The sequence below is a fragment of the Plecotus auritus genome (genome assembly GCF_963455305.1).
Source record: "Plecotus auritus genome assembly, chromosome: 1".
NCBI lineage: Eukaryota > Metazoa > Chordata > Mammalia > Chiroptera > Vespertilionidae > Plecotus > Plecotus auritus.
Genome location: NC_137770.1, coordinates 151,095,816 through 151,108,013, shown reverse-complemented (window position 1 = coordinate 151,108,013; position 12,198 = coordinate 151,095,816). Strand labels below are relative to the sequence as shown.

The following is a 12,198-nucleotide window of genomic DNA, read 5'->3' as shown; positions in this document are numbered from 1 at the left end:
CTTTTGGGTGCAAAGGATAGTCCCATTGTAGTCTCTCCAACCCCATATATTCTGTGAATTTTTCCATTGCAGTTTCTGGTGCCTCAGTCTCTCCAAGTTTTCTTATCTCAGCGAAGAAACTGCCCTCAGCTCACATTTTGTGACAGGCCCATCAGAGTCATACGTCAAAGGCACTGTATAAACTCTGGGCTGCCCCTTATCCAGTGGAGCTGGGGCTGAGGAGACAAGGAGGGGTCACAGTAGATACAGTATGGTTCCAGCTGGGGTAGGAATGGACAGCTCTCCCTTAGAAGGAGTTTGAGAGAGGAGGTGGGCAAGAATATGGAAACTGTAATTTAACTCATGTTTTAAAGAATAAAATGTACTTCTTAATATGAAAAGCCTCTGAATATACAAAAATGTACATAAATGCAATATTGTAAGCTTTTGAAAAGCAATATTATCTCAAAAACAATTGCAGAAAACAGGATGCAGCAATTTAAACTGGGTCAAAATAAACAAAATCTTTGGAATTATAACAGCATGCTATAGTTCTCTTTGCCTAAGCACTTTATTAAGAAATTTTTTTCCTATTATCATTTCTGTCTCTTAAATTACTTAACAAGAAGTGTCTTTATGTTTATGAGAGAAGATGTAAATTGCAACCACCTGGCATAACAAGGAACTACTGTAGTCATAACTCACTTCCCAATCCCAACACAAGAAGAAAAACAAAGCCAAGAAGGACTGGGTAATGTATATAAACTCATAAACATGTTGGACGAGTATATTTCCTGCAAAGGCTTTTGGCCAAAGCAATAAAATTCTGGCCTGACCCAACAAGGCTTCTCACAGGCAGGCACATGCAGATGAAATAATCGGAGCCTGTGCACAATGGAAAGAGCTAACTCTTGGTCTTCTGCCCTTTGACCTGTAGTGGGAACTCTCTGCCTCTTCACATCCCTTTTGCTATCTGCTCAGAAAGACCTTCCTGTCCTTGCCTGGTCAGGTCCATAGCTCTGTCCATGTAGAGGTCATATTTTGATCCCCAAGCCTTTGTTATCAGCCTCTATCTGCCCTAGGGTATCAGTGAGATCCATCTCCCTACAATGCCTGGAATACTCAAATGATCTCAGACACACCAGCAAAATGGGTTAGTATCTTTGGCTGTTTATTGATATAAAATGCTAATGTGAAATCCAAATGAGAAGAAAGATGAAGTGCTTAATGCCAAAAGGGAATTAACAATGAACTCCTGTCTACCTTCTCATTTACTTTCTTAGAGTCATTACCATGAATCACAACACATTTGTTCCTGCCCCCACCCCCTGTTGGGCATATCTCCATCACAGCATCCTCCTTCCTTATAGCTTTATCTTCATTACTGTCCCAGAGGGAACAGCAAGGGGGGAGAAAGCTGATGCAACTTCTCATTCCTGATTATCTTCCTAAATTAGTGATGAGAATATGTAGCCTGTGTGCCCCTTGCTTCCTTCTGTGACACGACAGATATCATTGGTTGATCACAGAACTGCCTCTCTCTCTCTCTCTCTCTCTCTCTCTCTCTCTCTCTCTCTCTCTCTCTCTCTCTCTCTCTCTCTCTCCCTGAGCCTGGATACAGCCTCATACCTCACACTACTTTTCATCACAGTGCTGCAGCCTTCCTGGATGCCTGTTAACAACTGACCAGAAACAGCCCAAAAGTTAAAACCTATTTGTAATCTCCCCCTTCACTCTGCTAACTACAGTTCTGCTAGATCCAGAGAGCCCCAGTTCTCAATAGGTTCCTTTCTTATGTTGGTTTTTCTAATTTATAGAAATACTAGAGGCCCGGTGCATGAAAATTCATGCACTGTAGGGGGTGTCCCTCAGCCCAGCCTGCCCCCTCTCACAGTCTGGGAGCCTTCAGGGGTGGGAGGTGACCTGGCGATCAGGGGAAGGTGACACCCCATCATACCTCTGCTGCTGCCACTGCCAGCAGCGCAAGCCTCAGCCAGCCCTGGTTACCTGAGCCTCAGGCGACCCTGGGTGGCTGGGCAGCCACCATCCGAGGCTTGCCTGCACCTGGGGCCGGGCCGAGCCTGGGTGGCTGGTGGGCTGAGGGGACTCGGAAACTTCAGAGGCAAGCACCCCAGCAGGGCTGAGGGAACTGGGTGCTGCCATCTTGTGGCTGTGGGTGCCGCCATCTTTGAGGGTGTGGCAGTCAATTAGCATATTCCCTCCTTGTTGGCTGTGGGCACCGCCATCTTTGCAATGGCATGAGGGTCAATTAGCATATTCCCTCTTTATTAGATAGGATAAACAAGATATAAAGAAGAAAATGAATATCACTCAGGCTTCCATTTTAAGAAATCATACTTAGAGCAAAAGTGAAGGATGTAGTAAGACGCATGAGTGCCAAGGAATCATAGACTACCCAGCAGAGAAAGACCACTTTGTCCTATGTTCAGCTAAGCTCCAACACCTCTACCTTCTATTCTGATGCCCATGGCTGCCTTCATGTCACTGTGTCCAGCAGGGCAGGATTTAAGACCAGGGGGAGGCTGACCCAGCAATGGATGAATGGTGGCATGAAGTGGAGGCACTTATGCCAGGCACTTGAGATTTAAAAAGCCAAGATGTGTAGGATCACCTACTGCTCCCATTTTCTTAGGACTGAGAGGAGTTTTCTGGGCTTCAGAACTGTCAGAGCATAAACTGTGACAGATCTGGGAAAATGAACATTTGCTCAGCCTCACAGAGACAAGAGACCTGTCCAAAGGCTATTCTGTAGTCCAGATACAAGATAACAAGACTGCTAAGTTCATAAGTCTTTAATCCATTCTATTCTGATATTCAACTTCTTGCCTATGGAAAGGAATGGCCTCCTCTTCTATCCTTATGCATTGTTCTAGGTGCATTAAAAGGTTTTCTAGCAGCAAAACCTTATCCTGAAAGACTATATGGATTTAGTGTCAGTAATGTGGGCTAATCACTGGGAGAGCTATTGGGAGGAGGATGGGTAGCTTGCTGCTGCTACCATAATAATAAAACCTCCCATGGAGGGAGTACTTGCTATGGCCCAGCACTTAACTTAATATTTATAACAACCCATACAATACAAGTATGATTTTTATCCCATTTTGCAAGTGAAATAGTTGAAGAGGTAACTTGCCTGGTATCAGATTAAGTCATCCTAACCTCTACTCCTGCAGCACACCTTACCTTCCTCACCCCAGTCATCACCTTGGTTGTCCTTTTGGGGAACCTGACCATAATCACTATGAACTAAATGAGCTGCTTTAGACAAGACAGGTCAGGAGCCAGAAAAGAGCCTATAGCCATGTCTTTTCAGCCTCCAGGCCCTGCCCAGGTCTCTCACATCTAGAATTAAACTGCTTTATTCCATACAGAGTCATTTTCAATCAAGGGTGGTAGGATTGGAGATGGAGAAGGCTAACATAGACACCCACTTTGCCAATCCCTGTCCCAAGCATCTCACAAACATTCACTCCTTGGTTCACTTATCCAAAGTCACATAAATGATTAGCCAGTCTGAAAGTTCTTTTCTAAAGGAACCAATCTATACTTATTGGTTTCCTAGGCCATTTTGTGAGCCCAGCACTGTACCAAAAGCTGGATTTGTAGTGGTGATCAAGGCAGGCTCAGTCCTTGCCCTCATGGGATATATAATTCAAGGAGACATACATTAATGTGTTACTCAAGTCATTCATGTAAATGGTGTGAAATACTATGAAGTAAAAAGATGTGGTGTTTATGAGACCATAAAACAAATGGACAACTCAGTCTGATGATAAAGAAAGGCTTTCCTGAGGAATAGAAGGGGAAACTGAGGCCTGAGTGTTAGGTAGGAGGTGAGGTGCTATGCAATGAAGAATTAACCTTACCCAAGGAGAGGTCTCACCTTTGCCCTCAACTACTGGGAGGTGATCTCTATCTAGGCTCCTGGACTGTCAAGCTTGTTAGGAGTGTCTTTGTTTGCCTGAGGGTTTTGGTCACTGGGCAGTCTGGCAATATGATTTATGGTGGGGACTTTGGACCACGTTATATTAGTTCCACCTCCAGAGGGTAGGAACTATAGGTCAGCCAGGTGGGAAGTGTATGTTTGAACTCCAGTAAAACTTTGGACATCAAAGGCTTAAGTGAGCTTCACTGGTTGGCAAACATGGAAAGGAGAATGAATATGGTCCAGCAATTCCACTCCTGGGTACATATCCAAAGGGACTGAAATCAGGATCTCATTGTGGCATTATTCACAAGAGTCAAGACATGGAAACAACCTAAATGTCTTTCAATAGATGACTGGATAAAGAAAATGTGGTATATACAAACAATGGAATATCATTCAGCCACAAGAAAGAAGGAAATCCTGCCATTTTTGACAGCTTGAATAAACATTGAGGGCATTATGCTAAGTGAAATAAGTCTGACAGAGCAAGACAAATACTGCATGATTTCACTTATAAGTAGAATTTTTAAAAAATATTTTATTGATTTTTTTACAGAGAGGAAGAGAGAGGGATAGAGAGTTAGAAACATCGATCAGCTGCCTCCTGCACACTCCCTACTGGGGATGTGTCTGCAACCAAGGTACATGCCCTTGACCGGAATCAAACCTAGGACCCTTCAGTCCACAAGCTGACGCTATATCCACTGAGCCAAACCGTTTAGGGCATAAGTAGAATTTTTAAAAATCAAAACAAATAAATAAATAAAACAAAGCAAAAGCACTCATAGAAACAAAGAACAAACTGGTGATTGCCAGATAGCATAGAGGGAAGAGAGGGATGGATGAAAAAGGTAAAGAGGAATATAGTCAATAATAGTGTGGTAAGTTTACATAGTGATAGATGATTATTAGACAGTGTGGAATTCACATCATAAGATATTTATGTATTTATTTATTTATTTATTTACTTATATTTTTACTTATTTTTATTGATTTCAGGAAGAGAGAAAGAAAGAGAGAGAGAGATAGAAACATCGATGAGAGAGAAGTCAACATTGATCAGTTGCCTCCTACATGTCAAGCCTGCAACCCACTCATGTGTCCTGACTGAGAATTGAACCTTAACCTCCTGGTTCATGGGTCGAGGCTCAACCACTGAACCACACTGGCTGATACTTAAATGTTGAATCATATAATGAATTCATAAGATATGCTCACTTCATATTAAAGAAACGTTATTCAAAAATAGCATAATGGTTAAGATCATGGGCTCTGGACTCCAAATAGCAGGAAAATGCAAAATAGTTGAAATGTGACCATCTTGGTAAAAGACAAATGCTTTGCTATTTACAAATTCATTCATTTATTAGCCATTAATTCTGTTTATTGATTTTCTCTGATTCTTGGTTTCTGACTTCTGACATTGCTCTTTGATAAAACATTTGCATCCATTTGTCACAAGCAACAAAATACACCTTAGTAAAGCTTTTAATTTTAACTGAAGGATGAATGAGAGACAATTACACACAGATGAAAATCAACACCTCAGAAAGGGCTGGGCCTTGCGTGAAGCTATGTTAGTCAATTGCTATGGACTGAATGCTTGTGTCCTCCCAAATGTATATGTTGAAGCCCTAATCCCCAGTATGACTATAATTGGGTGAAATGAGGTCATAAGGGTTAGCCTAATCTGATTGGATTGATGTACTGATAAGATGCAGAGACACCAAAGCTCACTCTCCACAATGTGAGGACCCAGCGAGAAGGTGCCCTCTCTAAACCAGAAGAGAATCCTCACCACATACTGAATCCCCAGCACCTTGATCTCAGACTTCCAGTCTCCAGAATTGTGAGAAATAAATTTCTGATTTTTAGACCCCTCAATCTTAGTTACTCTGTTATAATAGACCAAGCTGGCTAATATGCCAATCAAGGAGAGCAACCCCCAGTGAGAAATCACTCTCTCTAAAAATGAACCACAAAATGGAAAAGAGCAAGAGCACATGATATGTTCCACTTGTTCTGGCTGGAGATCGTCATGAGTGACATTTGCACAGTGTTTTTTAAATAAATGTGAAGAGCAAATGCTAACCTTCTGTTTCTTCTCCTTTTAATGCCACACCTTCCAGAGCCAGAACTAAAAACATACCCTTTGTCCCTAAGATGCACCAGACACAGTTTCTTCTTTCCCAATCAATAGCTTTTGACACAATAAAGGAAAAAATATATATTTTAGATACTCTGAAGCTCAGTCTTTTAGACAAAGGAGGATTTGTTCAGTGAAATTTTATTTTCTAATCATTTAGCCACAGTAAAATGCAACCATTTTTGAAGAGCATTTCAAAGTCTATTGATAGACAAATGTACTATTGATTGGTATCAACTTTACACTCAGTTTCTCATCCAAATTCCTTTCATTGGTCTTGAGTGACACCCTTTCAAATGACTTTGGGAAGAAAAAGGAGAGAAACATGCCAAGGAAAACTCAGACAAAGAAAATTCACATCCTATCTTTGTTTCCTTTTCTCTGGCATGGATACTGACTACCAATTTACTTATTTACTTTTTTTCTTGAGAAAAGTAGTGACAATGTGAGCAGCAGTCTGGATTTTTCTTGTTCTATAACCATAATTAGAAAAGTAGAATAAAATTATGCAGGAGCAGGCTGAGGGGAAAATATAACTCTGCTTTCATATGTAATAGATGATTCTTTTTAAAATTCAACTGTTTTTCTCTCCCTGCACACATATCTTTCATCTCTGAATAGTTACTGCACCTCTTTTAAATCTGTTTTCAGGTTGAATGACACATGCACTCTTTGAAAAGTTTCAAGCATTGGAAGTATTTTCCTGACCATCGACACCATTGTTATGAAATACTGCCCTGATACACTGGTGCCTTCCCGGGGGAGATAAGCAAAAGACCGCCACCCCATCATTACAGAATACTGACAAAATCGGATTGGAATTGCATGAGCCAGACAAATAGTTTTCATGAAAATTAAAATGTGACCTATCAAATCACCCTAGATCAATCATTGTACAAGACATCTTCGTATGCCACAGCTAATATTAGGAAGGACTGTGAAAATTCATTCAGCAAATGCCCACTTTTTATGTGCCAGAAGAGTTCATCAAGGATTGTAGTATTTACTCTTTGGCATTACCTTTCCATCCAGGTCCTTCTTTCTTGAGAGAAAAGGTGCTTTCTGCAAGTCTATATTCAAACCAGGATGTTTATAGATAGACACATTAGGGCACAGAGAATTTCTCAATATGTGATTCTCAGGCCACCTGCAACTGAATATCTGGGGTGGTTTTAAAAAATTATAGCCACACCAGACCCAGAAAACTAGAATCTCAGAGGTTAAACTTGAATTTTAAACAAATTCCCAAGGTTCTTGGGTTGTCTAAAGTTCTGAGAACCTCCGAGTAGCTTAATGTCTACTGCCATTAGGTCTTCGCTGAGCCAGCTTTCAAAACGTCAGCCCTCCTTGTTTTTCTTCAGGCTCCATCCCCAGTAGATGTTACCCCTTTCACCACTCAGATTCCTCATGTCTTTCAGGGCTCCTGTGATCATTTCACAACTTATCAGCTCACCTCCATTTCCCCTCCCCAGTAACCCCCACCCCCGCTCAAGAATGCATAGTAGACCCTCATTTGTTACCACATTTAAAAACAAAACAAAACTCCTCAGCCTAAAAGTCAAAGCCTGAAAGAAGATTTCTGTCCTGAATTCCTACCCTCACCCCACCCCCACTCCATCTAAACCTTCTGAATGACTGGCTACTCTTCCAACGCACCTCTCATGTCCCTCGTGCTTTCCTTTGCTCCTCTTAATCTCTCTGGTCGGTGCCCACTCTCCCAGACCCTCTTCTTTAACTCCACAAGATGAATTCCACTGTGTCCTCCAGGCTCACAACCTCAAATGCCACCCTGACACCCCAGCCAGCTTTGAATCTCTGCACACATTGTTGACACCTTTCCTGGGCTCCCACCTTATTTGACTTTGCCGTTTCTTCCTCTGTACACTAAAACTGCCCACTCTGTACCTCCTTGAATGAAGGAATATTCTTGTTCAGCTTTTCACTACCTTCCAGCACCCTGTATGGGGTTGGAACACAGTGGACCCTAGATGAATTCTTATTAGATTGTTTAATAGACTCACCCCTCACCTTCTTAATGTATCACCAAGGCCTGAGGCTTCTGGCTTTGAAATTCCTCTTGAGTTGCACTTGTACTGCCATCCCCACACCAGTGTACCACTAGTACAAGCCTTGTGTGGCTTTATGCCTGCAATACTGCTCAGATCCCCACCCATCGCCCCAACCTCAATCTCCTCCTCCTGCCACCACCCCAAGACTTTGATTGAAGAAGTGTTTCTTAAACATCTATCTAAGTCCTGAAAAAAAATCACAGTTGTCTTAACTTCTAAAGGCAGGGAAAATTTAGATAAAGTCACATAGCTTTGGAACTAAGAAGGGTCCATTTCAAATTCAAATTGCTGAGTATGAGAGCTGAGAGCATGACCCATTTGGGATCTACAGGACCATTCTGCATACACTACACAACTTCTTTCCCCCAAATGTTCTTTCCAGTTTATCACACTCATTTCCTATGATTTCCTATATATTCCTACCAAGCATGCCTTTTGTTATGTGCTCCCACCCCATCCACCCAAACTTACTTCAGCCATCACACACACTCTCCCTGCTCAGTGCAGGTCTTATTTAGCTCTATTTGCTCATGGCAACCACACCTTGCTCCCAGTGCTTTCACACCTTTTCCCTCCTGCCTCACAAAACCAAGCCAACACCCACCTGTCTCACAGAATCCCTGATGACTCCCACGCAAAGCAACCTCTTTCTTCTTTGTATTGGCAAACATGAATAGTTAAATTACACAGCTTGGCACTTAGAGACTGTTTTTTTATTTGGTGCATAAGCATTTAAGTTTTATATGTTGGTTTCTCAACCTAGATTGTAAAGTCACTGAAGGTAGGGAACATGTGTTATAATATTTTTTTGTATGGAATTCCTCAGTGTTAAACAATTATTGGGACTCAACATATATTGATGGATTAAACCCCAAACCCAGATATCTGCTTAGTAGAATGTTTCTTTGTGCTTTTGGTTAAAATTAATTGGTTATGCAAAAAAGTGCAATAAACCATTTTCTTGGAGGTAAAAAAAAAAAAAACAGTGGGAGCACAATCTGAGGAAGAGATGAAATTTGGGTGTAATTCTTGGGATACAAAATTGAAAGGCCATCTGCCTTTGAGACGCAGCAGCTGTGTAATTGATATTCACTACTCACTTGCCACTTGAATTTTACAGACATTTAATGCTGTAATTGTTTATACAGTAAGATTCTAACTACCCTTTGGAGAATAGTCCCTATATTCCCTACCAGCAAATAAGAATCACTTCTTATATTCCTAGAGCTTAGAAAGTAGAATTTTTAAAAACAAACTGGCATGATGCATTTTTAAGACACTACTATGACAATATCTACAAAAATTTGAAATGATATCCTCCTCGACTCAGCATTCTCCATTTAGAAATTTATCCTACTGTATGCTCAGGCCCCTACAAAAAGATGGAGCACACAGATGTTCACTGCAGGACTGTTGGTAATTACAGAATATTGAAAATGCCTAATGTCCATCAAGAAGTATTAATAAATAAATTATGAAGTATTCATATCATACAATATTACACAGCCTTTAAAAGAATGAGGTAGTGCTATAAAGAATGACAAGGGACGATGTTGCTTATTAGTAGAGAAATTCTTGAAGGATACATAAAGAATCTAAAGGATCAAGGAACAAGAGTGGGAGGCATCTAGTTGAGAAATGCATGCATACATATGTATATATGTATATACATCTGATTAGGAAATGCATTTTTTAGATTCCCAGTCTCTATGGTTTAAGAGAGCATTCTAGAGAGGGGCTTTAGAAGGGGGTTGAGTGAACCAATCTGCAATATGTCACATAAGTGACTTTGTTCTTACAACAGCATGGAGGGACCTGCAGAGCATTATGCTAAGTGAAATAAGCCAATCAGAGAAAGATAAGTATCACATGATCTCACTCATATGTAGAATCTAATGAACAAAATAAACTGACAAAATTGATTCAGAGACATAGAAGCATGGAACAGATTGTTGAACCTCAGAGGGAAGGAGGGAAAGGGTGGGAAGAGATCAACCAAAGAACTTGTATGCATATATGCATAACCCATGGACACAGACAATACAGTGGTGAAAGCCTGAGGTGAGGGGTGGGGTTGGGCTAGAAGAGATCAATGAGGGGAAAATGGGGACATATGTAATACTTTCAACAATAAAGATTAAAAAAAGAAAAGCAAAAAAATAAGGGGAACTATTCTAGAGACCTTCTGGGAGAGATTTTCCTCCTTCACAGAAATAGAGACACAGAAGAGCTCTTTACTGTCCCTCTTTTTTTGCTTTTGGTCCTAGGAATAAGAGACATGATGTTTGGAGTTACAGCAGCCATCTTGGAACTGTGAGGGGAAGCACTGCTCACATTCCCCCCAAACCCTTTGTATTTCTCATCTTTCAATCTCTGTGAGCCTTTATCCTTTAGTCTATATTAATGCTCCCAATTTCCCCATCTCTGAAATCCCTGCCTTGTTTCCTCCCACTCCTTAGGCACCATCCAGTGTCTCTTCTCCTCACCTCCTATATTCTCCTCTCTGTGTTTACTTGTTCACCTCCTATTCCCTCTTCATTCACCTGCAACCTGGCTTCTGATTTTATCACATTTAGAAAGCATCTCACACATTGAGGTCACTACTGCCATCCTGATTGGCAAATCCAGTAAGTATTTTTCAGTTTTTATTTTCCTTAATCTCTCTGTAGCACTTAGCAATCTTAATAATCACTTCTGTCTTCCTTGTAATTCTCTTGTCATCCAAGACAGTTTATGCTCCTGGACCTCCTTCCACCTCTCCCACTTTTTTTTTTGCCTCTTTTATGGGCTTTCTTCCCACTACCTGTCCCTTCAATTCCTCACCCATGGCTCATAGCTTCACCCAGGTGTTTTTCACTCTCCCATGTTGACCTAACACTCACGTGAATACTGATGACTCTGAATCTGTATGTTCAGTCAGAAATGTTATCCAACTTCACATGCATATATCTAATGATGGCCAAACACCTCTACTAGAATGTCTCACAAGCCCCTGAAATGAACTATCCAAAATGAAGGTGTTATTAGTCCTTTCTTCCCTGTGGCCTCCACCATGTCATCACCCAGCATAAAGATCTGAGACCATGCTTGACTCCTCCCTCTGACTCAGATATTGGATCAAAATCTTATCAGCTGCTGATTTCACCTCAGCATTTGTTACTTGCATTCCTATAGCAGTTTTCTACACACTGTTGTCAGAATGATCTACATAAATGCAGATATGATTTTTTCATTATCTTGACTAAAACTTTTCAAACGTCTTTTCATTATCTACAGGAAATGGTTTAAGTTCCTCAATAGAGTACAGTCCTTCCTTAGCTCTCCAGCCACAACCTCTGCCTCTCTCTGCCTTGGGTTTTTGTCCCAGCAATTCTAAACTCCTTGACTTTTCTGAAACATATCATGCCACTGTATTATTCTTTACCTTTGCCAGTTCTTTAAACTCTGCCTGAAACTCTTCCTCTACTGCATCACCTGGTCTGCATCTTCAAGCTCAGACACTATTTCTTCCTAAATGCCTTTACTCATTCGACAGCTGTTTACTGGATCACAAATGAATGAGATGTAGCCATGCACTCAAGAAACTTACACTCCACGTACTGACTTCCCTCATCCTCCCATTCTCCTGCATGGGTTGAGATACTGTTGGTTGTTTACATAGCAACCACACCCACTTTCTTCCTTCCCCTTTATGTGAGACTGTGGAAATTGACCCCATTCCAAGCTTCAGCAGAAAATACTAATAGATCTAGCCAAGCATGGTGACTCCTGCCACTTGGCAAGTGACCAGCTCAGCATCCCAGGCTTAAGCCAATGGGTCCTTGACATTTTCCTGGGGCAGGCAGACGATCTAAGTTGGCCCTCTCAAAAAGAAAGGGAGAATTTATTGTTCTTATTTTGAGGAGAGATGTTTCTTCTCTCCTCACTGGGCTTAAACAAAGAAGCATATTGAACAGTTGCTGCTGGCTGCCATCTTGAGACCATGGGATGGAAGCCAGCTTGAAGACAAAACACAGAGATGGCCAAACCAAGAGTTTCAAGAGGGTGGAGGGGGC

The 12,198-nt window shown here is 41.3% G+C and overlaps 1 protein-coding gene across 3 annotated transcripts in view; it reads right to left on the bottom strand.

Moving 5' to 3' along the window:
• The window catches only part of FRMD4A (FERM domain containing 4A), a 656,887-nt gene that overhangs the window by 617,572 nt on the left and 27,117 nt on the right, over nt 1-12,198 (bottom strand). The window lies entirely within an intron of this gene.